This window comes from Aythya fuligula, chromosome 9, assembly GCF_009819795.1.
Source record: "Aythya fuligula isolate bAytFul2 chromosome 9, bAytFul2.pri, whole genome shotgun sequence".
In the NCBI taxonomy this organism is placed as follows: domain Eukaryota; kingdom Metazoa; phylum Chordata; class Aves; order Anseriformes; family Anatidae; genus Aythya; species Aythya fuligula.
The window spans coordinates 15,819,559-15,846,962 of record NC_045567.1 but is presented as its reverse complement, the minus strand read 5'-3'; the positions used below and the strand labels follow the sequence as shown (position 1 = coordinate 15,846,962).

At 51.5% G+C, this 27,404-nt stretch overlaps 1 long non-coding RNA gene across 1 annotated transcript; it reads left to right on the top strand.

Moving 5' to 3' along the window:
* The first annotated feature begins 13,115 nt into the window (after positions 1-13,115).
* Positions 13,116-23,474, top strand: LOC116492553. Its single transcript, XR_004253601.1, has 4 exons — positions 13,116-13,209; positions 16,426-16,531; positions 17,100-17,149; positions 22,417-23,474. It is a non-coding gene; the product is annotated as an uncharacterized LOC116492553 (long non-coding RNA).
* The last annotated feature ends 3,930 nt before the right edge of the window (positions 23,475-27,404 follow it).

Genomic DNA, 27,404 nt, shown 5'->3' with positions numbered 1-27,404 from the left:
TAAATAACTTTGTTTGGTCTGGGTCGTGACGCCTGTGGGTCTCCGCCAGCGTTATGCCAGCTTTGGCTCAGTGTGACAGAGCTGACCAGCCCTGGTTGGGTTTGCCAGGTTAGTTGGAAGGGATCCCCTTCTGCGTGTAGGTGGGTTTACACATTTGAGCATCCTCTGAGTAGGGGCCGTTCAGCTCTCGGCTGCCTTCATCTCCCTGCTACCACTGCCCAGTGATGCTTCAAGGCAGGCAAACTTCCACCAAATCTTGGATGATTGTGCCGCCAGCGGAATAGTTAGTTGAGATTTAATATGGCCATTATCTTTAGGTAATAAAATATCAACTAACTTGCCATAACTATCTTGTTTAATGTCTATTAAAAGCCCCACATACTTCATTGACTGGGTGAAATTTAATAGAAGTTCAGCTAAGCATTTATTGCTTATTTAATTTAAAAATAAGTTGATCTCCACAGTTGGTAACAGGCACTGAGGATTTAATTAACATTCAGTAAACTACCCTGTTAGCTCTGAATTACACAGTCAGGTCTTGTTTATGCATCAATTTGTAACTCCCCCCTCCTCTTTAGGCTGGTGGATGCCATTGTCAGGAGCTGCAGTTGTTTCCTCTTCTCCCTCCTCCTCTGCCAGGTCTGCAAAGCAGGGATCCTACATAGCACTGCTTGGGGACCAGCACCCTGCTGCTTTTTGGGGGCTCCCTGGCAGCCTGGCCCATTGGGCAAGGCAGGAAGGATGGGGGAGGCTGGTGGATCCTGGCACAGCCCTCAGAGAAGGGGCTGTAGGCCCAGCGGGATGGGTACAGATGCTTCACATGATGAGTTAAAAACAGCCCAGCTCCGTGCTTGAGTTCTGCTGCGCTTAACAAATGTAAAATATAAAATACATCCTCTGGGGCTTTTTCAGCAACGAGGACGTCTGTATGAAACTCAGGCCGGTGAGTTTTCTGTAGAGAAACTTGGAGTGGTTGTTTCACAGGTGACTTGCAGCTGGCCCTGCTGCGCTCCCTGCGCTAATCGCACCCGGAGCGCTGTGCCTGGCGTCTCGGCAGCGTGTGCGCATCTTCCACGTGCTGCGCGCACGGACCCCGAGGAGCTCTCTCTGTTTCAGCAGTTTATTACCTCACCTTAACAGACTCGAATTACTCTACTTAATGAGGCAGGCTTGGATGAAGGCGAGGAGTCTCTCAGACAGTGCGCTTTACGCAGGGACTGGGTTGGGAGGGTGATTGGATTAGCAGCTGATAAGTGGTTGCAGCTCCAGCTGCCGCATCTCCCCTGCCTTACGCGCTCTGGAGTCAGCGGTGTTCGTGTTGCAGCTCAGCCCCGAAGGAGATCAGCTGGCTTCAGTTTAACACACCTCATGGCTTGAGGTAGAGGCTTGATTTGCTTTTCATGGGTTTGGACAAATCTGGAGAGATACCTCAAACTATTAGCGTGGCCAAGACGAGCCTTTAATCTGGTTTCCCAAGAGCAGCAGATAGCGATTGCCCCAGCCGCGTGACGAGTCTGTAGTTAACTACAAGCGATGCACTTGGTTAAGAGAACAGTGTTAAAGCTGCAAAGTCCGAGTGCTTCAAAGCTACGAAATGCCAGGATGAAGGTTGTCAATGAAGCCTTAATTTGCTGTCCTTTTCCTCTCCCCCCCCCCAAGCGGGTATTGTGGTATAGCCACTTAATTGCCAGGGCACCTCCTCTTTGTGCTCAGGATGGAAGGTGATGCTTAATGAGCACCTATTCACTTTCTCTTCTTTCTGTGCATTGTATGGCCCCAAGCCTTATTTCCTACATACCATTTAAACTGAGGGCTGAAAGCAGAATTATTAATTTGCTTTTCTGGAGAACTCTTTGCTCTTCCGTGTGAGTGCTCTTCAAGTTGGAGTGACTTTTGGAGGTGCCCTCCTCAGGTAGAGGTTCTTGCTGTTTTACTGATGGGACACCGAGGCTTAGTGAGGAGTGAAGTTGGGAGTCTCACATCATCCCTGACACTGAAATCCAAGAGAAAGAAGCTGGTTAGACCAGGGTCGCTTGCTTTAGTTTGCAGTCATAACTGATAATCAGAGAAAAACAGCTGAAAAGAATTGTTTGTAATTATAGACTGAGTTTAGCATCCTTTTCACCCAGCTCTGGAGATTGCCCTGAACTGCTTGGTGCAGTTACATCTATCTTTACAGTCCATCTCCCTCGTCTCTTCTGCTTTTATCTTCCTCTTACGTGTTATCATCATCCTTGACTGGGGGCAAGGGCTGTACGTACTGTGTGCGGGTCTCATAGTGCCTGGCTTAGGATGGGAGCTGGGCTTTGCCCCCAGCGTTTGGAAACCAGGGCAGTTTAATCAGTTGGATCTGAAATGGGAAGTCCAGAAATAAACCACAAAAATGGTCAAGGTCCAGGTGATGTTTGTGTATAATAAGGTATTTCAAGGAATATAATAGGGATAATGGAGACTTTAGATCATCCGCTGTACGTTTCTCAGTGGCTTGTTTTCCTGCATACAGTAAAAGTGCAGTTTTTAAGGTAGTTTAGGCTTCCTCTAGAGCTGTAGTGCTTCTCTGTTGCTTCTCGTCCAACAGACTATTTTCTGGGGGAGCTGCCTGTTACAATGCCTTGTTCTGCCTTCCCTAGCACAGTTCCACCCTGGTGTGCTCACAGAGGCTCCTCTTCTTTCCCGACTTCCCGGGGATGTGCGGAGCTGCATCTTTGCCATTTAAGGAGGGCTTGGTGAGCCTTCTGCAGAGTCAGTCTGAAATTCAAGTGCGTGAGTAATCCAGCTGAACTCTCTGCAGCTACTTGTGTGCCTAATGATAAGCAGGGGTTTAAGTACGTTCCTGAACCCAAATCCTAATTTGCTTCAAATGCAGACAGGGAAGAAACAAAGGGCAGAAGTGTTAAAAGTCAGCTTCGGAGATGTCTGGCTTGGTTTCTTCTGGCACAATGCTGTAGCATGCAGACTGGCAGTAGCCTTGTTGCAATAGACACCCTCACACGGTGCAGGAGATCACGCTGTGAATGAGGCAGACAAGTCGCAAACCTCCAATAGTGGCATTAAGCGATGAATTGTGAGTCAGAAGAGTATCTCAGAGGCTAGGAATGACACCTCGCACCTCTGTGCTACTGTAGGGGTGAGGGCAGTGTCCCTGGCACATAACGCCTCTTCCAGTGTCTCCCTTGGCCTACGAGAATTGGGAGTGAGGCCAGAGCATCAGGTGAGATTCAGACAGTACCAGTGAGTGAGTGTGTCTTTCCAAGGCACTCCACCCACCCAGGTATTTGCAGTGTCCAGGGCAAAGGATGGCAGCTGATGAAGTGCCTCAGCTCCTTGTTGTGTTGCTCCTGGCACAGCGTGCTTTACTCTGCTGTGTGGGAGAGCTGTGGAAATCAGTGGAGAGCTGGAGAAGGAGCTACGAGAGCAGTGCTCGCTTCCTTACAACACACAGGGATCTCTGCAGGGCATCTTCATTTCTGAGTTATTCTGCATGAAGTTAGCTCCCGTCCCCACACTGCACTCAGGATAGATTCATGCCATTATGTGATTTCCCCACCCCCTTTTTTGTTTTGTTTTATAAGTAGGTATCTTGCTGATGTCCCACCTCGGCTGGGGTCAGGATGCTCCCAGGGGTGTCGTACCCATACCCGCACCGCTCATTCCCTGCCTGCCGGAGTTTCATCTGTGCAGTAGCCCAAGCCTTTGATCTGTGTGCACCCATGTTTTGTGCCTGGGGTGGTGTTTTAGCTCTTGCGTTGTGCTGTTACGTGCAAGAAGTGTGAAAGTGATCTGCTCGCTCCAGCTTTGCTGTGTTGAGGGCCGCTGTCTGCCTGCCTCAGCTGCTCGCCATACCTTGAAGGTAAATTGCAGTGAAACAGGAGCAACCTTAGGTGGTTTTTGTTCTTTTTTTTTTTTTTTTTTTTTTTAACAGCTCTTGATGAATTTCCTATGTCTCAGATGGTTTGATTCATACCTGGTTAGGGGTGTGCCCTACTCCATGGCTGGAACTGGATGTACAAAGGTAGCTGTGCGTTATCAGGCAGCCCCACGTTGGATCATCTGGTCTTGTTCCAGCTGTTTTGGTGACTGCACCTTTTAGGGCAGGAATATTTGCTGTTCGTTTTAGTTGTGCATGCTCTACCTGCCATGTGATGGATGGAAACGGTTCCAGATGCTCTCGATCCCCAGAGCCAGACCAGGCCTATCCATCTGGTGAATGACACCAGTAATTGTGGGCACCGTGTTGGCATTTTCCAGCGTCCCCCATTACCCTTCTCTTTATTTTTGCTTCCGTGTTCCAGGATTACTCTTGTCTCGTGTTGTCCATGTCTCTACCTATGAAGGTGGCATCTTGGGTGAGCCTGTTGGTGATGGTACCCACAGGAGAGCAGTGAGCCTGCTGGAAACCTCCTGAAGCTGAGCAGAGGCTGTGGGGGTCCAGGAGCTCCAGCCCCAGGAGGTGACGACAACCCAGAGAGTGCTGAGAGAAGAGCAGAGCAATTGGCTTGGGGACAGAGAGCCTGATGGTGAAGGAAGATGAAAAGGATGTAAAAAAGTGTGTGTTAGCAGAATGTGACTAAGATGGAGACCTGATAAGTATTGAAATGTATCTGCAGAGGAAAGGAGAGCGGTAGCTGCTAGAGCAGAGCTCTGTGCCTGGGACTTGCAGCTTGGTGCAGAGCACTTCTGAGTCACAGGAATATAAGGCTCCTGTAGCCCTGCCATCACAAACAGTTACCGTGTGTAATCCTTTTTGCAAAGTTGCTCAGGTCTATCAGAAACGTGGCTGTGCTCTCCTCTCTTCTTCCCGGGGAGCTTGTCTCCCTCAGTGCTCTTTATCCTGGCTTCTGAGCTGTGCAGCTCCTCCGTTCATTCCTCAGCGCTTAGTCACAGGAGGTTTTTGTGGGAGGGAGGGACACCCATGAGAAACGTGTAACTCGATGCAGAGTCCCTTGCCACGAGGAATCTGGGTGGCTGATCCGCTGCAGAGCGGCCTGGTGGAGCCCGCTGGAGACCTGTGGGGCTGTGAGTCTGTGTGACCTACAGCCCTGGGGCTCCAGGGGGTGGAGCGGAGGCTGGAGGTAACGTGGGTTTCTCCTGCAAAGGTCAACCCATATGACATTTGGGGGTTCCTGGTGGAGCTGCCCTACCCCAGCTCATTTGCAGTGTTCAGTTGTGCAATTGCATGGGGGTGAGGTGGAGGAGGGGAGCAACAGGGCTCACTTAGACTACCTGTGATGGAAAGCAGGCTGTGAGCTATAGGAGAACCTCGTGCCTCTGTCCTGGCTACAGAAAGGGAAATCTGGCAGGGGAGATAGGGCTGTATGTGCAAATACAGCCTGTGGGTTTAGGTCCTGGTCCAGCATTTACATCCATAAATAGGTCAGCCCCTTCCTTACGATAGCGTTCGTGTGCAAACACGAGCCAGCTAATCCCAGCAGATGTTTGGCAGCATGGTGAGCCCAGAAGGAAGTTAAATATCAGCGTGCTTTGCTAGAGAGGTGCCCAGGGTTCAAGGAGCACCTGCTTGAGGAGCGCATTTGAGCCGGGATGGTTTTGGGGTTGTGTGGGCTCAGCTTTGCATAGCACCTGCCCTTGTTACATCGTGGCTATGTGCAGGCTGAGTGTGTCCCCACTGACATCGAAGGCACAACTTCCTTCAGCTTTTGAGGAGGGAAATGGGATTTAGACCTACATTTGCAAGTGCATACTTCATTAAAACCCCAAGAAAAGGAGGTGGTGGTGGATTTTGTTTGCTGCCCGCCGTTCTCCATGTGCTGATGTGCCCAGCTCATGGTTGGTGCAGGGTAAAGGCTTGGTGTTCATGGCTAGCCTGATTCCTTTGCTCGCCTCCCTCTCCTTCCCCAGGCAGAAACGTTTAGGTTTGAGATCTGTGACACCCCATCAGCTGCCAGAGATAACACTGAGCACCTGATTTTTTATTTTTATTTTTTTTTCTGGGTGCTCTGAAAGATGATCAGAATGCTTTAGACTTCGGGCTTTCTCGCTCAAAAAGGGCCAAGGATTTCACTCGCTTCTCCTGGCTTCTCTTTTGTGCTCTGTCTTGATTGCTGCCCTGATTTCCAGGCAGAGTTATAATTATAAGGCTGCTGAGCTGAGGGGGAGGCAGCAATAGGATAGGTCTGGATTAAATAAATAAACCAAGGACTTTTTGCAGGTATGTCCTTGCTCAGATCCTTGTCAGTCCCTGTTAAAAACGCATCACAGCTTGGGGTACCAGCATGCGCTTCCGTCTTCTCGGTTAAATCTTCACAGAGGCTCCTCAGGACACTTTCAGCATCCCAAGGAGAAGCCTCTGGTGTCTTCTGCTAGCACGCAGGCCGTGGGCAGCTCTTCTGTCATCATCCTGAACCTGCTCCTGGTGCTCCCTGTGTGCCAGGCGCGTGCATCTGACTCGCCCCGTGCTTTCTGCCGCCGCTGCCCGGCCTTTTTGTCTGCATTAGTTTAATTAAGTGAGGCGCTCGCAGGAGAAGCCATTCATTCCCCTGGTAACTGTGCTCGACAATCAGAAGTTATTCTGGGGGTGAAGGACTGGTACAGATTTGTTTTCCTTGGCTGCAGCTCCGTAGCCCCTAATAGTTTCTCACCAATATGAACCGAGAGTGGCTTGGTTTGAGGCTAATTAAAAGCCAAAAGGGTCCGCAGCCCTCTCCAAAATAATTACCACCCTTGGTGAATGGGAGCAATCTCTGCTTCCCGTTTGTTTCCAGCCCCCTCCCTTTTGCCACTTTACTTGCACGTTGGCCCTGATGTGCTGTCGGAGCAGCTGTGAGTTCGTGGTTGACCCCTTTCTCTGCTGAAATTTTGGCTTTTGGACGAAAGGGTAAATACAGCAAAAGGATGGGGATGTTTTATGAAGCCCAGTAGTTACTTTTTGGGGTGTGTGTTTGCTTGGGGAGAAGCTACTGAGAGCAGCAGAGGGGTGTGTGTGCACCCCGTGTGCAGGAGCACGTTTTGTCCTGACTTTTTTATGGGTTAGAAAACAAAAAACCCGATGTTTTGACTGCGCCTGTGCGCTCATTACCAGGAACTCTGAGTGCAGCAGCTGGAGTTCCTAGACAGCTTGGTTTCTCTCAGTAATGGGTTTCAGACACACGTTAGCTTGGATTCCTGCATTGCTCAGGGCTGGTGATGCAGTGAAAGGTGTCCTCCTCCTCCCGGTGTGCTCCGTGTGTGCGTGGCACCCATCCTGTCACCACCGGGGCTGGGACTGCCGTGGGCAGGAGGGCAGAGCCCTCTTCCTTCCAGGTGTCCCCAGAAGTGCTCGTGCTCCTCCAGCGCCCCGTAGCTCCGTATGGGAACAGACAAAGGTCTCCACATCCCATGCCCGGGGGTCGGGCGGGCTCAGCTCCCCCTGCAGCTCCTCAGGGGCACATCCACCCTGCGGCTGGTGCTGGCTGCCCGCGGTCCCCTCCGCAGCTTCTCCACGTGGGGCACAAAACCATCCCGAGCCCTCTTCATCCCACGAGCCTCCCGGAGCTGCAAGGAGCAGCAGAGCTGCTGCTGTGGCTCCTTAATCCACCAGCTTCCCGAGGTGCTCTCTGCCCGTGCCCTTCGGAACATTTTTTAATGCAGATGGAGTGCCCTGTTTTAATTGACTAAAGAAAAAAGCACACGGAGAGGGGGGGGGATGAACTCATGACCTTGAGATAAATGGTTTCTTATTGAGTCCCCGGGCCTCTCAGCCACCCCCTCTTCTGAGAGCGGCGCAGTTTAATCAAAGGTCAGGGGTTTTGTCTTCTTTGAGAGCCTCAGCAAAAGAGGGCCGGGCGGCTGAACTCTCCTCGCTCCACCGTGACTGCAGTCATTCTTGCCCTGTCAAGTTCCCATTGAGCTCGCCCTGCTTGTTTTCTGTTCCTGGATGACGCCTCTGTTGACCTTCTCTGGTCCCTGTGAATGCTGATAAAGGCTCGGTGATGGAGTCAGCTGTGTTTCTGAGGGATGTAACTGGATATACGGCGGCTACGAGCGAGCGGCTCATGCAAGGCTGCTGGTAGCCTCTGCAGCGTGCGGCCTCGCTGGTTTGGGAGGAAATTGCCTTCCCTGGCCAGCTCTGCCCCCGCAGGTGTCTCCTGTTTTGGATGGTATCACCCAAAAGGTACCTTTCTCCCCATCATTTTATGCCCTGTGGTTCCTTCTCGGGCGGCAATCAAGCACGCGGCCGTGACTCTTGTGATGGGAGCAGTGTGAATCTTTCTCCTCTTCTCCTTCCTCCCTCCTGAGTGCAGTTTTTAACTCTCCTCGAGCCCAACGGATAGCTGGCGTGGAGCTGGCCAAAAAAAAATCCCGAAACAGTTGGTTTGTGAGCTTACAAGCCAGCTTCGGTGCCAGCAGTGAGGTTCCCACTGCCGAGCTGAGCGCGGTGCAGTCGGAGGAGGTGAGGACGGGGCTGGCCGCGGCGTTGCTCTGCCTGCTGCCCTCGTGAATCGCAGCAGCGGGACGGAGGAGGGTGAGGAGGCTTTCCCTGGTCTCAGAGCTTTCCGTACTTCAGCACCCACACGCTGCAGCTGGCCTGTCAGACAAATAGGCCAAAATACAGTGCTCAGGGCAGCAGGCTGGAGGATATCGGGTGGCAAAGCTGTGGAAGAACGTGAAGAAATGGTAGTCAAGAAAACGTGGTGCTGAGAAACTGTCAGGTACCGGGCAGGTGTGATCTCTGCCTCTGAGCACTAAGGAGGTCCACTGAAGGAACTGAGAGGTGTTTAACTGATAAATTTGTCATTCTGTAAACCAGGAGCTTCTTTCTTTCCATGAAGAAACACAGAAAAATAAGTTGCACTGGTCCAAGGGTACGATTGCTACAGCCACTGTTGGTGCCAGGCAAAAAATGAAGGAACTGCAGCGCAAGTCCAGCGTATTGACTTCTCCAGATCAAGGTAAAATGGCACCGAGTGGCAGAAGACTTCTTATTTTCAGGTTTTAAGCAGAAAAAGGTTGTTTTTTTTTGAGCTGCGTGCCGTCCCAGCGGCAGGTGACCACGTTGAGTGGAGATGGATGGGAGCCTGACAGCTCCGCCGTGGGACGGCACTCACGATGGTGCTGAGCCGGGGATTAGGTTCGTGTTTCCTTTCCATTGTAACGCCACCGCCTCGGTTGAGCCCCTGCTGTTTTAGGACCAGGGTTGTCATGCAGCACCTTATTTTAGTCGTCAACACCAGGCTGAGGCTCGGGCACCCTGCACGTGGTGGGAGCGATGCTCAGGTGTCCTCTGGGGAAGGCAAGGGGCAGCGGTGGTGCACCCCTTGCTGGTCCTCCCCGACCCCAGGGAGGAAAAGTGAGTGACCTGGCTTCTGGCTGACGTCAGGGTGATTTAGGAACTAACTCAGCTTTTTAATACCTTTTTCTTTGTCTCAGTCCCCATCTGGAATGGAAGTAATGGGACTTTCTTGTTCGGAAGGTGGACGCATGCACAGGCATCCGTGTTCCTCCCAGTTTTGAAAAGTGGTAAGAGCAGTTATTAGGGCTTGTCAGAACGTCTCCAGAATTTTTTCTCTATATTTGGTATAAATGACTCTTTTCTGAAAATGGAGTTTTCTGTGGGAAGCACCAGCCTGCAACTCAGTTCTCCTTTTGCAGAGGAAAAAGGCACTTTTTCATCTTATTCTTCCATTTGCGATGGTAACAACATTTGCTGAAAACAGAAATGTTTTCGTGAAAAGTGGTCGGTGGTAAGGCTGCTCCCCTCGGCTGGCTGATTGCCACACTTCCACGTTAACCTTTGCCTCCCTGCCCCCGTTGCTTTTTCCTCTGTTTTTGAAGAAATTCGTGTCCTCGGCCTCAATCCAGCTGTTTAGAGAGAGGAGCAGTGGAGCAGCTTTTTCATTTGAGGCCCCCTCTGGAGGTATTCGTTGTGAGTCCGAAACTAACAGTTTGCTACTAAGATATAGAAATAAAAGAAGATAACGAACACTTAGGCATCCTTGGAGATGGAGGTGAGAAGGGGATGGACATTTCTAAAGCAGATGGAGAGGTTTCCTGGTCCTGGATGATTGCTCTTATTTAACCATTGCGATGGATTACTATGCTTTTGAAGAGATCTAGCTGGGCCAAGCAGACGTGGGAGCAGGGAATCCCAATTACTGGCAGGTGTCTGTTGCCGTTTTCAAATGACCTGGCAGAAATTGGGTAAAACAGGAGCTTTGAACCACGAAGACTGTCTTGTAGGCTCAAAGTTTCAAAGGTTTAATTTACAAAGGGTTTTAAGACGAGCAGTGAGAGAGCCCACCACTGCATCAAGGGTTTTGTCGTGGCAGGACCCAAGCAGACCTGGGTGAAGGTAACCCTTCCCCTCAAATTCTTGCCATTTAAAACTCAAATGGATTAAAGGAGATGTTACTTTATAATACAACTGAACTTTTTCTCCATTTCCATTGCGAAGCGACACCATTAGACTGAGCAAGCGTGCGCAGAAATGCCGTCACTGCTCTAGATCTCAGCTTAAGCGTGGGCTGCTGGAGACCTGGGGCTGGGACTGGGGAGAGCCAGACGCCTTCGTGGCCCCAGGACTTGGGGTGCAGCACTTCTCCTCTGCTCCCCTGTGCTCTTCTTGGTCACTGTTGGTCTGTTCTTCTTTACCAAGTGTCTTAAGACTCGGGAATCGTGTTAGGGCAGCGTTCTGCCTTGTGAGTCTGGCCGTTCCTCAGGGAAAAAAAATGACATTTTGGGGGGTTTTGAATTGCAGAACATTATGCTTTGTTTGAAACCCCGGCTCTGTGGTGCTCTGATACTGCATGCGAACTGGAAAGTGAAATCAATTACCCTTCTTTGATCGAGAAGCCGGGGTGTATTCGAGTGAGAAAGTGAAACTGCCCCCCTCTTGCTCCAGGTCGCTGCAACCAGCCTCAGTGAAACGCAGCCAGCAAACGGGGCCTGTGCGTGTGTGTGTGTGTGCTGGGGGGAGATCAGTGGGGCTGCTCTGAAAATCTTCCGCTTCCAGTAGACTGGGGGAGTGTGAACAGCGTGAGGCCGGCAGCCTGCGCTTGAAAATCCAGGGTCTGAGCCTGGTGTCGATTACAGAGCCGTAAATCACGGGCAGCGCCGCTGGCAGCCGCGGGGAGCTGCTGAAAGGTCACTGCAGAATGGGACCCGCGGGCTTTCTGGCATGGGCATGCTGATTCCTCTCATTCCTTAGCCACCCTGCTTTCCTAGCCATCCTTCTCAGCGCTTTGTGCAGTCGAAAGGCGAGGGATGTGACATGGCTGCTGCTGGAGCTGGGTTCCTCCTCCACTGCTGTCCAGTTGCTGCAGCTGAGAGCCGCTGGGGTGGCTCCTGGGTGCTGCAGGTAGGGCTGTCACAGCTTCCTCGGCCACTGCTCGAATATGTTGTACCCCAAATAATTCTTCGTGTATTTTAATACAGCAATTGCTTTCTGGAGAGGCCGGATCCCACCCCACCAGTGCTGCCAGGCCCGAAGGAGCACGCTGGAGCAGTCTCTGCCTCTTCCGCTTTCACCCCTGCTCCTTTTTTCCGCTTGTTTTTAATCTCATTTTATGAACCCAAGGACAAACCTGAAAATCAGGTGTGACAGCAAAGATAAAGGTGAGTCACCTGGCCCCGAAGCCAGCTGTGCCACCGCTCTAGGAAACGGGGACTCCTGCGGGGTGGTGACCGAAGGCCAGGCGCTGCTGCTCTGCGGTGTGCAGGGCCTGCTGGTGAGCTGGCTCTTCGATCCAAGCTAACTTCACCCATCACAGCCGATGCTGCAAATCCGTGCTGTGGCTGACACCAGGGTTGGACCAGGACTTCGGAAGCGCTAAGTCCCCTTGCGGCCAATTTTGACACGCGGGGTTGTGGTGGGTTGGAGAACAGCTCAGCGCTGAGGACAACGAGCAAGGGGTGTGTGCTTCCTCGCAGATCAAAACTCTGCATTTGTGCAGCGTGCTTGCTGCTTCACATCAGCACGGGATCTGGCCTCCAAAAAAAGAAAAACCAGCAGCCCGGTGTGTTGGTTGGTGCTGCTTGTATCGATGGCTTTCTGAGCAGGTGCTGCTGCTGGCAGTGCTGGAGAGCCGCAGCACGGAGGAAATGCGTCTCCGGCTTTTGTTATTTTGCATGATCTTTGTATTAGATAACTCCAGCAATGTTCTTCTGAATTGAACAGTTTCATAAATGAAGCCTGAGAAGCACAGAAACAAACACAGAAAGCTGGTAGGGATCCTGCAGGCAGTAGTGTCGTGGTACAGCAAGATAGGTCCGTGTCTCGGAGCAGCTGTGTTCATATGCATGAGCTGCCCATGCACGTAAGCTGAATTTGAAGTCAGGCTGGGACTCTAAGTTCAGGTTTGCATAGAAGGGGTCTGATTTTCCTAAGTGTGCAGTGTGTGGGGAGCTCAGTGATGGTCAGAAGTGCTGAGGATCAGGGCTGCTTGTAGCAGAGGAAATAGCTTGAGATTTCTGAATTGAGGACTTTGGCCAGCAGAAAACAAATATTGGCACAGTGTGGGAAAGGCATAAAAATACATATGTCAAAACGGTGCAGGCTTTTAAGTGTTTTTCACTTAAAATGAAAAGGTCAGATTGAATGGGGTTGTCAGCTGGGGACCTGCACGTGCACCTGCCAGTCAGACACGAGCGGACCCTTGTCAGCCCGTGCTGATGGCTGACTCCCTGAGAACTTGTTGGTGCTTGAAAACTGGCGACTGGAACAGCTAAAACTACAATTTTCCTTGTAGCAGTCAGGCTGAGACATGTGTTCCTCGTTGGGGTGGGAATGAGAGCTTCCCAGCGCGAGGCTGCTTTATCCCAGTTTAACTGGTGTTCACTGGTGGGCTTCTGCAAGTTACAGCCCTATTGATTTAAGGGAAAAAAAAAAAAAAAAAAAAGAAAAAGAATGGAGCTCTGAGTATTTGTAAGACTTACAAGTGTAAACCAGATTTAAAGGTGAATGCAAGTTTCAACCAGTCAGGAAAAACATCTGCCATTCAGCCAGGCTGCTGGATGAGAAATGTAATTAGCACTTAAAGAAATTATTTTAACGGCTAAGATTTTCTCTTAAAGGGATTGGTGGTTCTTGTTACTTCAATTACCAAGTGACCGCTGCAGTGTTATGCTGGAGATGCCTTTTCTTCCAAAAATGCTGACTGTATTTCTCTGAACCAGCTTTCTTGCAGAGGTTTCAAGCTGTCCGTTTCTGAAAAACCCGAAGAATAAAAGAAAACTCAAAACACATCGGAGAATCACCATTTAAATTCAGGCATTGTAAGCTACTGCTTTTCGTTGTGATTTAAATCAGCAAGCAGGAAATGTTGCTTTACATACTGGTGCTTTACATTAATGGCTTTTCTTATCGGGAGCTGTTGATTCTCGCCGTCGATAACACGGCATCGGTGCTATCAGGCAGGGCGAGCAGGCTGCTGCTGCTCGTCGCGTCCTTCAGGATTTGAGTAAGATCTCAACCTTTCACCTAATTCTTCTTTTGGCCTGGGATGGCTTTTTTATGACTTCTGAATCTCCTTCTCAGCTTTTGGCGAGCTGTACCTTAAACTTAACTAGTTGGAAAGAAACAAACGAAGAAAACAATCTGTTGTGAGAGGCGTCGCTCTCAGTGAATTCCGGTCCCAGCGCTTTGTTCCGAGGCTGCTCGGTGCTTTGAATGGGATGGCTGATCCCCGCTGTTCAGCTTTTTCGCTTTAAATTACTTTTAAATGATAAATTGCTTGTTGAAATGCTTCAGGGTGCATTAAAATAAGCGGTCTGCACTGCACTAAGCACGAAAATGAGGATGCACATGCGCGCACGTACGTGTGGACGGCCTCGAAGTCCCGGTGGCTGTGGCTGTGATCTGAAGGCGTGAGCTGAGGTGTGCTGAGCCCTGCCAGGGGGGAGCTGGGTGGCGTGAGGCTGCGTTACCAGAGAGACTTCCCCGCTCTTACCTCTTGCACGGCCACGATAGCAATCTGGGCTTTCTCAGTGCAGGATTAAAATCAGAATCAGCCGCACGCTGGCTGCTGAGCGTCTGTTGCAGTGAGCTGGAAAAGCACCTGAACATTTCCCACTGAGGTTGTAGGGGAAAGTTGTGTGAAACCCAGAGGGGCCTCCTTGGGGCTGGGCTGTGGACGTATTTCCCTGAGGACTCCAGCGGAGCAAAGACTTGTGCTGGAATCGATGGCAATAACGTGGGTGTGTTTGTATGATGTGCTTGTTCATCTTTCCCTACCTAAGCCAAAAGGGAATGAGCATGGCCAAGAGGAGGCCTGTGGAGCCATGGCAGGGAGAGGGGCAGGCCCTTTTTTGGGGGCAGGGTGATGTTCCCACCAGCTTGCCTGGGACACGGGTGGCCACGACCTTGGGAGAGATGAGGCCAGACAGGGAGTGGGCTGGCTGCCAAGCTGCGGCGCTCCTTGCTGCGTACAAGCAGTCTGGGGAGAGCGGCTTGGGGCATGGGGTCCTCGAGTCCTGAGAAATGTTCTCCACCAAGAAATGCTTGTTGAGATCACGTCCTGGAGATCTCTGGTTTGGAGGTGACCTCATGGCTCCGTGGCTTGTGATGCAACAGTTGGGCAGCTCTGCCGGCACCGTGGGTTCGTCCTCAGCATCTCTCCTGGCTCCCTCTGCACTCTCAAACCCAGACCAACTTTTGTAGCCTCCTGCTAAAGCAGCGGGGCTGAATGACTCCGTTCTGCCCAGGTCTTGTTTGGGGTCACAGACGGAGAAGTTTGGTGGACCAGCTCAGGTGGGTACTGCTGTGCTGGCCAGGAGAGGTGGGTGCTGGCACCAGCTGGTTGCTGCCTGCCCTGGGGATGGCACCCATGGGTCCTGCTCGCCTTGCAGGACCCAGTCACAAGCTGACAGGGACAGCCAGCGTGGAGAGAAAAGCCAGACGGATGCGGCTCAGTTAGCTGAGGCTGCCAGAGTCCTGTAAACGCTCTTATAAACATCTCGTGAGCTAAACTTGATGAAAGGCGAGCCTGAGCCAAGGTCTTTTACACACAGGTTGGGTCCCAAGAATATTGCCTTACCTGGAGCTCCCGGAGGTGCTGTTGTGAATTGAATTGAAACAGGGCTGGAACCAGAGGGGAATGTTGTTGTCTTCTGCCTTTGCAGATAAGACCGAAGGGCATTTTGCCAGGAGCCTGTGGGAAGGACCTAAATTGTATATAACTCTACATCATTTTAAAATGAAAAGTAAACATGCAGAACCATAATATTTGCTTGTACTTGTCTCCTCCGTGATGGATGAAGAGAAATTGCTCTTTGGCTGAGTTCAGCAGCAATAAAACCTCGCAGTAACTCATCTTCATCCCCAGCCTGTGGTGAGTGGGAGACACCGTTGCGATCGCCGGCTGGATTTGTCCTCGCAGCACCTGAAGGCAGCTCCGAGGGTCTTGGGGACTTGAATACCTGCTCTATCCACACCTGGGTCCTGCGGGGAGTCAGTCGGGGCTGGGCACCAGCCAAGCATCAGTGGGATGGAGCTGGGGAGGTGCTGATGGGGCCAGGGTAGACCCCAATGTGCTCTTACGGTGTTGGAGAGGCGAGGGTCGCGTGTCCCTCGTGGCTGCTGTAGCATCAGGCATGACGTGCGGTGACAAGGGGCTGGTGGCAGGGGCAGGACGCCATCCCACCGGGTGACAGGCCAGGGAGACCGGGGCTGTGAGCTGCACGTGGTGTTGTGCAATTCCTTGGTTATAGATCTGTGGGCTCAACGCATCCTCACGAGCAGCGCAGGTAAAACAAATGCAAGCCCGAACCGAGCGTTTCCATCGTTACGGCAGCAAACAGCAACAGCTTTTTGTGCTGTGGTGGTGACGAGGCGAGCCTGTGCTCGTCACGAGCAGAGATAGGGACGTGGGGGTGTCGGGGCTGTGGCTGGGATGGGATGCCGGGCGGGAGGCAGGAAGGAGTGCGACATGCAGATGCTGTGCAGCTCCTCGGGATGCGCCCAGCAGCGTCCTGGCGTGACACTTGACATGTGCAGGATGCTGGTTGTGTGGCCTGGCTGATAATGGGCTGGTCCCTCTGGTCTGCCTGCATCTCCTGCACAGGGAGAAACAGCGTCAGCTTGGTCAAAACAGAAAATCCTGTAAGCTTCAAAACCGAATTAAATGATGCCTCGTAGCTCCGTTGTCTTGCCCCAAGCCACAGTGACTAAGGACAGATTCACCTGTTCTCATATTTTGTGCCTCGTTTTATGTCCCCCTCGCATCCGTATCTTTACAAATAGTCATATTTTGTTGTATTCCTAGTGTGACACTGTAAAGCTCGGTGCTTTGGGGTCGAAATGCTCGCTTACACAGGGTGCGCAGAGCAGCTGCTGTAAAACAGCCCAGAAGCACGGAGGCTTCTGTCGAAGAAAGCTGGGGAGGAAAACGCTCCGTTTCCCAGAAGCTGTGTGGGTTAAGCTGCAAGTTTTGGAGAAGAGCTGTCGGGAAGCCCATCCAGCGTGCATCACATGGAAACTCTTTCTCTTCGCAGGGCTGGGAAAGAAACCCAAAGTCGTGACTCCGGCAGCACCCCGCGTGTCTCCAACAGCCCCGCGCTGAGTTCATCCCACCAGCAAAGCTGTGCAGTGCGAGAGCCGGTACGTAAACACTTCTCACAGGCACGAGGGGAGTGGAAGGAGCTGCAGCTTTTCTAGCAGTAGCACCTTGCTGCGACTCTCATCTAGGGGTCCAAAAAAAGCTCCTAAATGAGCGTGGAAGGGGGTTGGGATAACTGGGAAACAGATGAAATGGTAACTCCCTTGTGCTGCTTGCACAAAGAGACCTCGGAGGGGAAGGGCTCAGCACCAGCAAGAAGCTGAGAGTGTTTAGAAGTCACCCCAGCCTGTAGGGCTGGGGCTGTGGGTTCGCTGTCGCGGGGAGCACCGTGTGGCAGCGTGTGTTTGTAGGTGATGTGGGGGGCGCTGACAAACGCCTGCGTAAGAAATGCAGATATCCCGTGTCTACGTGTGCGTACACCCAGCGTACGGATCCGGGCACGTGGAAACAAAGATGTGCAGTGCATATATAGTATATACTACACAGCGGCGTGTGAGAGCTCGGGGGTGTGTGTACCAAATGTCTGTATATACTATATATGGCAGTGAAAGAATGCATATGCATTCATGTTCTCTTCTCTTTTTCTGTCTCTTCTGTCTCTCTGTGGAGCTGTTGCAAAGCTACCAGATCCAACCTCCTGGGAAGCCTTTCTGGCCAAGGTTTTACAAGCCAGCACCTGCTTTTCCTGCCTTGCTTTCTATATTTATTCCTTTGCACACAGTTTTTTTGCCTTTGCCCGCAAAGCAGAACTCTCACAAACATTTGTGTTAACTTTCGGCTGCCCAGGACTTCAGCTTGCGAGTCCTAAGCTTGCTTTTGTGCATGGTGTGGGAAGGAGTGTAGGTTTATGCAGTTGTGCATGTGTGTATGAACACCCCTGGTCCTGGCTGCCTGCGTTACAGCATTCTCTGTGCTGTCTCCCCGCGATGCTGCAGCAGTCCCCGCGTTACGTCTGTCGTGCAAGTTGTGCTCTCCATTTCTCTGAGATGCTTTTATGAATCAAATGTTCTGAGTGTCCTGCTTATGTAATGCCGTGTAAATGAAATTAGTCACGCCTGACCCAGTGGCCAAGTGATAATGATCTATACTGCTGTGCGGGAGGCTCGGCTTGGATTTTATTCCCAGGCCCCTGAGCTTTCACTTTCCAGGATCAGGACTGTGGCAAGGAGAGGGACTCGTGGCGCAGCGTGGCAGGGAGCTGCTGGTTCAGCTGTGCTGGGACATGGACCTGTCCATCCCTCTGGTTTCTATTCTTTGTGGTTTGGAGTGGTAGGTGCTCTAAAACAGGGGCACTGAACCTCGGTTTATACTTGAGTACTGCTGTTTAAGCACAGTAGCAAGAGAAGACACGATGCCATCTGAGCTGGGACCCCAAAAAGGACACCATAACACCAGGTGGTGGGACTGCAGTCAGCGAATGCTGCTTGAGGGGACGTGTGTGCTTGCTCCTGGGTGCCGGGTGGCTGCTGTGCCGAGCGTGCCCTGTCCCTGGGGCTGTCCCCAGAGCACATCAGCACTCCCTCCCAGCCCGGGGGGTATTGAAAGGCCGTGCTGGGCTGCCTGCCAGCACCGGGAACCGGCTTGTCCTCGTGTGCTCGGCCCCCTGCCCTCCCAGCCCCTCTAACAGCTATATTCATTCCTGGCACGGAGTCCCTCTAAGGTCACGAAGCCAGGGTTCAACCCCAGGAGCCATAAAACATACCCTGCCTGACCCCTGCGCGAAGGCAGCGTTAACAGCCTGCCTTCCCTGGGGTTTCGTTTCCCTGTCCCCACTGCGTGCCACCGCCGCCTGCATTCCTCTCCGGCTCGGTAAGCCCCTTGCCTCTCGAGCTGACGCAGCTAATATTTCCCTGCTGGCAGGGCAAGCGAGGTGGTGGCATTTAGCTGCGAGGGAGAACCTTGATCTCTTAATGCTGCTGGAGCCCGGAGCTGCGAGGGCTGCTGCGCTCCCGGGGCAGGATTGCTGCTGTCCCAGTCCCTCCTCCTCCGTGGCTTTGTTCCCTTCCTTACCTGATCCCTGCTTCATCCTGCTGCGTGTCCTCACACAGATACCCTGGGAATTGTCTTCAGTGAAAGACTGAAAAATGGAATCAGAGTTTGCAAAGCCTTCCCAGGCACTCTAACAACTCATCTTGCTATGGTTTTGGAGCATCTTCTTTGGTGATTGGTGTAGTTTCTGAGCAAGGAGGATGTCCCTCATGGCCCAGCTGTTGGCTGGGGCACTTAGCTCTGGGGAAGGTCTCAGTTGTTTTTATTTTTATATATTTTTTTTAAAGAATAATTGATTGACTGCCCACAGAGGGCTAGTCCCAGCCTGCATTTTGGGAAGATGTTGCTCTGGCATTACCCTGGGGTAGCACTTAGCACCACTGGGGCTGTTGGCTGTTTAAAGCTGTCTTTATAACTCACGCGTGATGGGTATGTGCTGGTGCTGCCTTGTTAGGTTAATTTGTAGTGGTAGTGATGGGTCACCAAGTTACATGTCCTTATTCTGAAAGACACAGAGCTTTGTTTTCTTCAGAAGCAAGGGTTTAGATGTTTTCTGTCACCTGTGGTATCAGGGACTGAACTCAGGCAGTGACGGGCCCCTGATCCCTGCCTGGCAGCTGGAGGTAATTGTGCAGCCTCTGTCACTGCAGGGGTTTGGCTTCTCCTGAAGCCTGTGCTTTGGTATCACTGAGAGCCAGATGTGCTCTTTTTTTTTTTGTTACTGTCACTTTTTTTTTTTTTTACTGCTTATTTTGGCCATACATGGGCAGAGTCAGCTCTGGAATTCCTTCCCTATAAATTCAATAGCATCTTGTGGGTGGTGCTGGGGAATCACTCTGGCAGCGCTGCCTGGGCAGCCTGTTCCCCTTGAAAACGTCCTGATTTGCACATTCCTCAGATGCTGCGTGCTCAGCCTGGCCGATGGCTGCAGCCACCAGCGGGCTGCTGGGGCAGAGGGGCTGGGAGGGTTTCAGCCTGGGTATTCGCGTCCCGGTCATCCCTGGGGTGCCAGAGGGGAGATGTGGGTGCCTGGGAGAGGTCCCTGCTGCCCTGTGGGAGTAAATCACCCCTCTTTGTGGGCAGGATTTGCTCTGTAAGTGTACCTGTGCTGCCTCCTGGGCTTGCTGGACGTTGAACTTTGAGTGGGGACACTCGGTGCTCCCCTGTTGCCATCCCCGTGTCCCACGTCCCTGTAGGGATCCTGCCCAGGTGGCAGCGAGCTTTTTCTCCTTGTGCTGCTTGCCCAGAGAGCCCGTTTGCTGGAGCAGGGAACCTTTTTGATTCCAGGCAGGAAGAATGGCTTTGGGATCGAGGGATGCTGCTGTCCTGGGGCTCCTGTTCCCCATGGGAGCTCTCTGCTCGTGCAGGGTGCGTTTCTCTCTGCAGAGCTGTTTGTCCTCTGACGAAGCAGAATCACATGCGTGCTTCTCGCGGGGCGCTGACTGGATGAGTCAGGTTCAGGGAGCTTTTCCCTGCCCCAGGTGAGCAGCTGGAGCTGAGCAGGAGCCCGAGGCCATGCGCAGTCCTGCTTGTGCCCTGTGCCCTGCTTGCCAGGTGGCTCTGACTGCTGGGGCTCACCGTTCTGGCACTGAGTTAGTGTCACCATAAGCACAGCCCGATTTCACCTATTGGCCTTCAAATAGCACTCGGAAAACCAGCTTTGGGAGCTTTCCTGCTGGTGAGTTGAGGGACGAGAAGAGGGTGGTTTTGAGCAGCAATTGTGGATGCGGGGCGATGGCTCCTGGAGCTGCCTGGCTGCATCTCCCCGGGCATCCCCAGGAGGGGACGGGAGCTGCCCGAGCACGGGCCGGGACTGTGCTGGCGCCGCGTGGCCCTGAGTTCAGGCTGCTCGTGGGTCGGCCACGGTGATGTGCTCGGTGCCTGGAATTCAGGCTGGAGAGGGGCAAGTCATCCCCGTGCCAAAGGCAGGGAGAGAAGGGTGATTTTTTTTGACATCCTTCGGAGTTTTGATCTCCATATTTGGAAATGTTTACCCATTGCTCTGATCTATTGCAAGGGAGGGGAGGTGACTCAGGGTCTGGTGGAAGCAGGATTTGAATTCCTGTAGTAAGGTTTTTTTCTTTTTTTTTTTTTTTTTTTTTGTCCTTCTTGTTTTGGAAGCTTCTTGTGGTCAGTTTTCAGTTCTCTTTTGCTCCTGGACCTTGTTCCAAATTTGATCTGCTCGAAAGGGAAGCGTATTAGCGAAGGAGCTTGCCTGGATGCTGGTAAGTGCATCATTGCTGCTTTAGCAAGCAACTTGGGATTTTCTGTTTTGTTTAGTCAGATGGATTGCATCAAAGTGTGTGCGTGGCTGCTGGTGGAGGCAGGCATGTGGATCGCCAGTCAACAGAAAAGGACCCGATGAAAGTTTCTCAAGCTCGGAAATTTAGCTTAATAGATTGGTCTCAAAGGCAAAATATTTCTTCAGGCCTAGGTACAAAGATAATTTCAGCCAGCTCCCATTCAGCCAGGCTCTTCCTTGTAGTTTCTGGCTGATGCACCAAGGCAGCAGAGCTCTGTAGGGTTAAATGGGTACGGTTATGTGCATGTGGTCAGCAAGTAAAGTATAGCTTAAGAAAGATTTCTGTCTCCTAAGCAAGTGTGTGTGTTCAGAAGGCTGTGTGACACAGGGATATATTTATCTCCAACGTTAATATTTAACTGTTTTGTTAGGGAACTGCAGAAGTTTAACAGCTTTAACTGTATGAAGGTTCAACGTGTGGTTTTTCCTGTTATTCTTTATTTTTCCTTAGCGGGGTGGTTTTTTATCTGTCTGATACTGCAGCTGTCTGCTTCTCTGCTTCTCCCCTTTTCCTTTCTCCTTCCTGAAAGGAAACTGCAGTTCATCGAGAAAGTCAGGGGAGCGGGGGGGAACCTGGAACATGTTTTGCTTCCTGTTTTATTCATGGCAACTAAAGCCATGCCCAGGAATCTGGAGTGGAGATCCACTATCCTGCATTCCTCTTGTCATTTGGAGCATGTAACACGTATAGAGTGCTTTTAGTGCTGGCTCTGGGGGTTGCGTAGCAGCGAGTCCTGCGCCTCAGATAGAAAGCACTGCACTTTGTCCTTTTACTTGGGAAGGGATGTTGGTGAAAAACGGTGTATGGCTCGTACCACTGCTTAGTGATGCGTGCATCTGCTTTGCTAAATGGTATTTTTAGGCTGATTCAAGCTTGTTATCGTACCCTCCTTGTTTTAAATTTAGGATGTAACTTTCTAGCAGAGGTCTTGCTTGGATTTTCTTTTGCCCTTTTGACTAGGGATTATTATTCCACGTGAGGTTTGGTTTTCTTAGGAGATACGGATTTGCATCAGGTCTCTTAGGTGCAAAACTGAAATGTTTTTTTTGGGGAGGACAAAAATGCTCCACATAGCTTGCACAAGAATAGGATGTGAGCAGAAAAGCGGTGTACCCCAGCTGGCAGTGAAGGGACTGCTGCGGTGTGTTCCTGCAGGCAGGTCGGGTTTCGAGTTTGCACATTTCAGTTGCATTTTAATCCACGCTGTTTCAACAAGCATGGATTAGGTGCAGCTTTGGGGCTCGGGGCCCTGCTGTCCTGAGGAGCTCACAGCCTGAGCAGGCAGCGTAGGTGACGGCGTGGAGAACGGGGTTTGGGGAGGCGCGTGGAGCTGCTGCAGCATGCGAAGCCTCAGCACGGTGACTTGCTGGGGGAGCCACCTTCCTTTGTCGTGTGTGGTGGGCAGAGCCGTGGAGGGCGGTGAGTCCAGCTCTGTGTTGCTCCTCGTGCTCTGTGCTTTGCCTCCACGTGTGCACGTGCGGCCCCGGGCCATGCCTCCTCCTGCACCGTGCCTTGAGCAGCCCCTGCTTCGGCGGTGCTTGGATGTGGCGCCTCCAGGCTTCGCCAGCCGCTTGTAGCCCAGCTTGGTTGTTGGGGACAGGGCTGGAAATGATGATGTTCTGTTCCCCTCGCAGTCTCCCCCCTTCCATGCTTGCTGGAAGACCAAGACGAGAGGTGCCAAGGCCCAGCTGGGTCCCCAGGCCTGGAGGCAGCGCCAGAGTGAAGGCGCTTCCTCAGGAGGCCTCAGGGCAGACGTCGGGCACGCCAGGGGCTGATAACCTCCATGTGCTGATCCTTCTCCCTGACACATCTCCGCTGGATGGACCTGAAGGCTGAGCACCCCCAGGCAGAGCCCCTGCCTGGAGGAAGCTCGAGGCTGGGGCCGCAAACTGCCAGGGCTCTTCTCTGGTGTCTCTCCAGAGCCCGGACAGATCCGGTGATCGCTGATGCTAACCAGGATCCGCAGCGGATGCCACACAAAGGATTTTCTTCTGTTCTAGGAACGGAGCCATTAAGGGCTGACCTGTAAACTAATACACGGCTAAAGATTTTCCTCCTGCAGCCTGGCACTCTGGAAACACTTGAGCCTGAGAAGCCTTCGGTGGCTTCCGTGGACCTTGAGCACGTTCAGAGAGCTCCGTGCCTGTTCCTTAAGCCCCTCGATTACTTTTATAGATGCAGAAGATTTGCTTTAGCTCCTGTGTAAGGAGGATTGGTTCACAGCCCGTCCTTCACCCCGGCGGTTGCACCAAATGATCACGGCACAGCTCGCTGGGCTGGCACTGTGCGGGATGTGGCAGGGCAGTGACACTGCCACTGTGTGACCTGGGGGCTGTAAGGGGGCTTAGCAGGCACCAAGTGTGCGTGCCCCAGAAGCTGCCCCAGACAGCATGGAGGGGAGGGAGGAGAGGCAAGATTGCAGGCCTGGATGGCTCTGTGTGTCTGGTGCTTTGCATTTCTGTAGGCAGAGGTTTCAGAGCTCCGAAACACATCGTGTCTGCAGGCTGGGGAAAGCTGCGCTATCCTGGTGGGTGCGGGTGCAGAAACTGAGGCACTTTGTGGCAAATTTGGGAAAAGTGCAAATCTTCTGACTCCGTGTGACTGTTCATGTTCAGCTCCTGCACAGCAGCTGTTTTACAGCCTCGTGCCGAATAGCGCTGTTAAACACACTCTAATAAAGTCATACTTTTCTGAGCGTGAAATATTTCTGCTTCAGTTGCTCAAAGGTAAACCAAGTCATACCGAGTATTTCATAAAGCTGATCTATGTTGCCCGTGTGTGACAGGATCCCAACGTGTAGCATGGCTTCTGGAGCTTCCAGATGGCACTTCACCTAATGGTGCCACTGCTACCTCTTAGTATCTGAGCAGAGCGCAGTCTTTTAGGAAATGTCTGTGCTTATTAGCTTTGTAATGCACATTCTTGTGTAACAGCTGCTGCAAGCAGCAGGAGGTCTTACTCTCAGCCTAATTCTTCAGTCAACTTTGAGGGAAATTTGCTCCTGTGAACGAGGTATTTGCATTTGGGGTAAGATCTCTTAGATGAGAAGAACTTGTTTGCCTCCAGTGAGCATGTCAGTTCAAGGACTCGCATGCCCAGGAGGAATAAACAAGTTGCTCTTGCTCCTCTCGCAGCATCAGTGAACAGTGTGGAAGTCTCCCCAGTTGCTTTTTGCTTGATATGGGGGTGACTGCGTTTTAAAGAAACGTCAGGTTTCGGAAGCCTGGCTGCCTGCATTGAGGAGGAAAGGAGTTCTTGTGCTGTCTCACACCCCTACTGTGAAAATATTGCACAGAGGAGTCCCAGAGAAGCTGTCCATTTTGGCAGCCACTTCCCTCCTACATGCTTGTTCTTCAGGTAAATCCCTCGTCAGCCCTGTCAGCCGTTCCCCCTTCCTCCCTGAAAAGTCATTATCATCTCTTGAAATTAAGGAAAAGACAGGAGGAGGGAATAAATGGATGTTAAGAAGTAGAAAACAATCAATTAAATAGTACATAGCATGTAATTTTCCTTGGAAACTTACCATGAAATTGAGGAGCACTTTAACAACTAGTAATTTAAATTGCATTTGAGCACTGCTAATGGGTTGTTTGCATGGGAATTTCGGTCATTTCGCAGCAGGCCCCTGTCTTTAGTACCCCTTCATTCACTTTTAGGAAAAAAAATAAATATCCTGCAGACAACTGGTCCAACTGTTGCAGGTAAAAGGTGATACCACTGAAATTTTGCAAGCTCTTGTTAGGTTCAGAGCTGTTTACTTCATTAGCATCAGCTCTTCCAGTGTTAAATTTGATGGGAATGCTGGGAATTCAGCACTTTTGATCTAAAGAAGCTTGTCAGGCTTGTTATTTCTAAAAGGCAGGAAAATAACGTTATTCCCATTGCACTCACAAATGTGTTAGAGGCAGAATGGCTGCAGGGGCTCCTCCGGGCTCACGGGGTGTTTGCAGCCGTGCTCGGAGAGGTCTCTGCTCCTCGGGGTCCTCCCCAGCGTGGTCCCAGTGCCAGGGCAGGGAAGCGCCTTGCCTGCAGCTGGGGCTGACCTGGGAATGCTGCCTGTGTCCCTGCCTTTATCACCCCGAACAAATCCTAACAGCCTTTTGGGATCTGATCCGAAAAGGAACAACAGAGAGGTGCTGATCAGCTGTAGCTGTTGGGTATTTTCACCGAACCTCTTAGGCTTGTTTTTCCAATGTTTAATGCTCTCATTCACCACTGTTTTGCTTATAAAATGCCAGCGATTTTCAGCAAAATGCAATTAACCGTGCGCTGTTTTGCCACTGGTTTTGGTAGGAACAGACTCTATAGGAAGGCAAAGGCAAGTTGCTCGTCGCCTGTTGCTGAATGAACATCCCGTTTTCAGAGCAGGGCTTTTGCAAATCCGTGGGCACAGCTAGCATATGGAAGGGGGTTCCATTGTAAAAACAAATCTGGCCTTCTGTTTCTGGATGTGTAGGTTGTTTCTTAGAAGATGGAACCTTTAAAATCTGTCCCTGCAAACATGGCTGTTAAATTCTTCTATTTCTGGCGAAGCGAGGCAGCTGTCTGCGCCGAGATAAGCTATAAAAGAAGCAATATTTTCCAAAAAGGGCCTTTTTTTTAGCTATACCTGCCAGACAGCTTGGCCAGCAGGAGTTCACAAGGAGTGTAGCCACTGCTGCCCTTTTATGCACAGGGCCCTGAGCCACGTCAAAACTCCTGGGCAAGTCTCCAGGGGCAGCGCTAAGCAGCAGCTCTTCAATCTCTATCGTGTGAAAGGCTGCCACACAGACAAGAGCCTTCGGAGCAGAGGGAGGGCAGCTTGTCGATGTGATTGTTCCTACAAGATGTTCTGTTGTTTTCCAGGTGATTGCTTCGTCTTCAGCGGTGCTCCTGTTTTTAATTTTACTCGCATCTTTCTCGCCTGCAGTGGCTGTCTCCTTTAATCGCAGGAGGGGTTTGATGCTCCCCATCCAAGTTATTTACTTGAACGCGTTCCCCTTTGCTGCCTCTTCTGAGGGTAGCTATATGAGTTCAGACAAAGCCAGTAACAAAAATTGTAATTTTTTCCTACGTGTCTGGATGAGGTTTCTAAAAGGATAATAATGTTATCCTTTACGCATCCTGACACAGATGCTATCCACGGTTCTTCATTGGTTATCAGCAACCCATCTGCAGAGATAGGATTGCAAGAAAGCTGTGTCAGATAATCTCGTCGAGGCTGCTCAAGCTGTAGGGACAGAGCGGGACGTGGCTCTTGAGCACGCTCAGAGTGGGTGAGTGAGAAATTCTTCAACCCGGGAGGGTATCAAGATCGACATTTCGAGGCCGTGTGGGCGAGGGGCTGGCGTGCGGTGGGAGGCAGGGGTGAAGTCCACGTGGTGGAGGAGGGCAGAAGGGCCAGAGAGCAGCGACTTGGGGCGTTAGGAAACCCCAGACAGCTCACGTTCTGCTGAGATAAGGAACCAGCTGATAGCATCAACTCTGTGAACTGTCTAGCCAGTACTCTTGCCCTCTTATTTATTTAGTTATTTATTTATTGAACGAGCATCTTACCATGCTGATTCTTGAGAAGTGCTACGCCCACCAGACAAATCCCCCGTCACGCATGGGCAGCATTGCCAAACAGCCAGCTGCTGCAGGGCATCAGCTCAGCGCTGACGCGGAGCAGGGTTTTGCCTCCACTGGCTTTTTCGTGGACCACGGGCCTCTTAGTCACCAATTTGTGCCTTGTGTGTTGTGCGTAATCCTCTCTTCATAACTTTCTTTTCCTTGCCCCACTTTTCCATTTCAGCAGTCCATTTTTCCCCTTTCCCAATAGCAGACACTCTTGGCGGGTAAAGGTCAACGTAGATGTGCTGGATACTCCTCCAGCAAATATCTGTGTGCCTGCTGGTCCAGCAACTGACTGACAACTGAATAGAAATGAGGCACGTGAGGTAGAATAATCCTGGTAAGGTATCTGTGGCCGTGCTCTCCCCTTGCTAGCACATGCGGTGCTCCCCCAAGCCCCCGTGTGGCTCATGGTGTGAGCTCGTGGGTGAGCTTGTGCTGAAGGCCCTTTGTTTGCCCTCCTCCCTTTCTCAACTGGTTTTAAAGAATGCTGATAGATTTAAGTAATAGCCTTGTAGCTGAGAGATAAGGAAGAAAAAAAAAAAAGTCTTGAGGGTAGATTAGTTTGCTGTAGAGGGAAGGCAAACACCGAGTGAGCTCGGTGGAGGGAGCTGACGCTGAGCTACGCCGGAATGCTGAGATCGCGTATTTATCATTTACCCGCTCCGTAAACGTGTGTCGTGTTTTACAAGTGGGGAAGAAGACAGTCCTTGTCCGAAAGAGTCTGCAATCCACGACGGACAAATATGCACTCGAGGGCCTGGTTAGGGAGGGCAGGGGTGATTGCTGGAGGTAGAAATCCGGGTAAAGTGGATTCCTAGAAGAAAAGGGCTTCTCGGGGGGGAGTCGTGGGTGGGGAGAAGGGTGTTTGAGGTGCCAGGGGAACGGATAGACAGGGGAGGGTAAATTGCTCTGGAAGGAGATGAAAAGACCTGAAAGGAAAGAAGGTTGAAGGGGGAGGGTAGAAAACAAGAAAAGTAGTAGGAGGAAAAAAGAGCAACAGGGCCGCTGTGGGAGGGGATATTGTGGG